A 3,904-nucleotide genomic window follows, 5' to 3' on the forward strand; every position below is an offset into this window, starting at 1 on the left:
TGCAGGATGCAATAAAAAATTGAATATAACTACTATATAATATAAATAAATATTTGATATAACCAAAGCATACGTGAACGAAATAACGACACTGAAAAAATAACGACACTGAAGAAATAACACCAGAAAACAAATTTGAACAAAAATGAAAAGTCGTTGGTGTAGGATGAAAAAATTTAAAATATTAACAAAAATTGTCCTACTTTAGTACCCATGAAGATGTAGTCAGGATAGTATGGGCGCACTAGCTAGGAAAAATATTCTCATTCCATATATTTGCACAGTCTTAGTAGTTCCCTTATTACTAATAGACTAAGAGCCGCTATAGGTGAAATTTATTAATCATTTTAGGCACGATGGGACCCTATAATTTAAATAGTAGAACCTAAAAGAAAACGTTTGAACACTGTGCCGTCACTTTTCAGTGGCACATGCGTCGACAGTGGCGCATCAAACTTTCCACTTATGGACGGGATAAATAAATTAAAAGTTAACAGAACTTACTAACAGAATTAAATTTTTTTTATTTTTTTAAGTTCTATGTGATTAACACATAGGATTCATCGTGATTTTAACCCACCACCCCCTTCCCCCTGCCCCCACCATCAAAAACTTCATTTTTCGTTTTTATTTTTTTTTTTTGGTGGGATGCAATCAATTTAAAAATTTCAAAAAATTCACACGCATAGTTGAGACCCATAGGTAGAGTGTACATAACCTCAAAAAATTAAAAGAAATTTTTTTTTCAAAAAAGAGTATAACTTTTTTTGAGGAATAGCTACCGGTCTAATTTTTTCTTAATCTTGTGTTTTATCAAACACTTTATTTTAAATTTTTTTCAGATTTTTCCGTAAGTCCCCCACCTTCAAAAATCCGAAAAACTGTTTTTTGGGGGTTTTGGGGGATTTTCCCTATTTTATAGACTTCATAATATATCAAATCAATTTTGTTTTTATAGGTTATATGTAACTTGAAGTAACTGAGTTCTTTAGAATATTTAAAAATCAGAAAAACACGTTCAAACCCCCCAAAACCCCCTTAAAAACAGTTTTTTGGATTTTTGAAGGTGACCAACGTTACAAAAAAATCTGAAAAAAATTAGAAATATAGTGGTTGATAAAATACACAAGACTAAGAAAAAATTAGATCTCTTTGTTCAAAAAAAATTTTTTTAAATTTTTTTGAGGTTATGTACACTCAACCTACAGGTCTATAAAAAATAGACGTGTTTTATAAAACCCTTAACTATGCGCGTAAATTTTTTGAAATTTTAAAATTGATTGCATCCCACCAAAAAAAAAATAAAATCGAAAAATAAAGTTTTTGATGGTGGGGGCAGGGAGAAGGGGGTGGTGGGTTAAAATTACGATGAATCTTATGTCTTAATCACATAAAACTTAAAAAAAATGAAAAAAATTAAATTCTGGTAATTAGGGAGGGTATTTTTTAATTTATGTATCCCGTCCATAAGTGGAAAGTTTGATGCGCCACTGTAGACGCATGTGCCACTGAAAAGTGACGGCACAGTGTTCAAACGTTTTCTTTTAGGTTCTACTATTTAAGTTATAGGGTCCCGTCGTGCCTAAAATGATAAAGAATTTTCACCTATATCGGCTCTTAGTCTATATTAAATGGTTATATATCTTAGGTATATATATATATATATATATATATATATATATATATATATATATATATATATATATATATATATATATATATATATATATATAGTTATATATCTTCGGTACATGTTACCAAGAGAAAATTATGGTCAAAAATTGCTTAAATAGTTTTTTCAAACAAATTGTAAAATTAAATTTTTTTGTCCGCTTTGACCATATTTTTAGGTTAATTGACCCATTTTGATAAGAGGCGGAAGGAGTATATGAAGAAGGAGAGTGTCATGGTTGAAGAATTTAAGGGACTGGTTTAAATGCAGTTCAACAGAACTCTTCGGAGCAGCGGTGCATATAGTAACGATAGTGATTGATGATAATGTCCAACCTCCGATTGGGACACGGCACTTTATTAAAGAAGAAGAAGCCCATTCTGAGCAAAAAAGGTTTTTAGTAACAGGCTAAGAAATTTTTAACCCTTAACTGGTGACCCTATTATTAATTACATAAATGGTGATCATGAGTCTGACAGACTACTGGCTAAAAAATCCTGTTTTTGTCAAGCTGGCACCTAAAAAATGCAATAAAACAGTTTTTAATAATAAAACAATATTGTAATGTCATTTTTATTTAGTGAAAAAGAAAAAGTAGGGCTGAAGCAGTAGGGCTAGCAATAAACACAAATAAAACAAAACTACTCATACAAACCAGATCAAATAGACCGGCGCAACAACACTTTATTGACGATATAGAACATGTGAATAGATTCACGTACCTAGGAATGGATCTGGTTGCAAGCAGTGAAGAAGAACCGGAAATAAATAGAAGGCTTGTGCTGGCAAATAAAGCATATTTCGCGATGGGCCACATATTCAAATCGCGAGACGTACACCGGAAAACAAAACTCCGGGTATATAAAACAATAATCAGGCACATAGTAAGTTATGGCTGCGAAACATGGGTGGTGACACAGAAATCTGCCAATGCATTAGATGTGTTTGAAAGAAAAGTATTACGTAGGATACTGGGCCCAATAAGGGAAAATAACAACTGGCGAATTAGGTATAATAGAGAAATATACGAGCAATATAGCGAACCAACTCTAGCACAACACACTAAACTACAGAGATTACGGTGGGTAGGGCACGTGGTCCGCATGCATGAGAATAGAATCCCCAGAAAATTGCTGAATGCAAGAATGCAGGGAAGAAGACTGGTTGGAAGACCTAAAAAGAGATGGGAAGACGAAGTCGATGAGGATGCCAGGAACTTCCTGGGAACGCGTTCATGGAAAAGAACAGCGGTAAATCGAAATGATTGGAGAAGCTTATTGAAGGAGCCCAAGGCTCGATTTGGGCTGTAGTGCCATTGGATGGATGGATGGATGGATGGATGGAAAAAGAAAAAAATCAAACTGTATAACAAAAACAGAACAAATGGTAACATGTTTTATAACACAAAATTTTTAAAGTCATATTCCAAAAAAAAATAAAGATATACAAAAATATAATATAATATGTATGTTTAAAAATACATTTTGTATAAAAAATTGTTAAAAACAACATATGTAATTGCAATTCGGCACAAAACCTGCAAATCACAAAAAACGTTAAAAATCTATTTTATCCTGGTACAATTTATACAAATTTTTCGAGAACATTGCAAACATATGGGTTTTTGACACGTTGTGCATAAATATGCAGTCTTTCTTCTTAATTTGGATGGACAGATGTAGCAATATTTTCTTATTGCAAGCTTTTCTTCTTCGTTAGCCTTATTTTCGGGAATATCAAGGATACTTCCGATCAGTTCTTTCAGCTGCCTTTGTAATGTTGGCATTTCATATCTTCTATGCATGTGAGGAAACGAGTTCATCGGCCAGGGTTTCTGTAAATTTGAATCTAATCCAATTATTTTCGGGAATCGAAGTAAACATCATGTATGAATTTACTCCACATACGTCTACTATTTTATAAAAAATAGCCATAGGCCATCTACGTGTTCTGCGGCTAAAGGAATATTTTACACACTTTTCATCCATCGCGTCTACACCCCCTTTGGTCAAGTTGTAAAAAGAATTTATTTCTGGTAGTCCATTATCTGCATCTACTTCTACGGAATGATGCACGGAAGAAATTAATACCACAGCTTTATTTTTCTTACGTACGGGATAAAAGTGTTAGGTTTTTGGTAAATCCATACAAAGTGTCGCCTTCATTACGATTTGGTCGAGGAAGGAACTGTGGAGAAATTTCTTTTTTATTTCTTCGCATTGTGCCAACGTA

The sequence above is a fragment of the Diabrotica virgifera genome, chromosome 2, assembly GCF_917563875.1.
Source record: "Diabrotica virgifera virgifera chromosome 2, PGI_DIABVI_V3a".
Taxonomy (NCBI): domain Eukaryota; kingdom Metazoa; phylum Arthropoda; class Insecta; order Coleoptera; family Chrysomelidae; genus Diabrotica; species Diabrotica virgifera.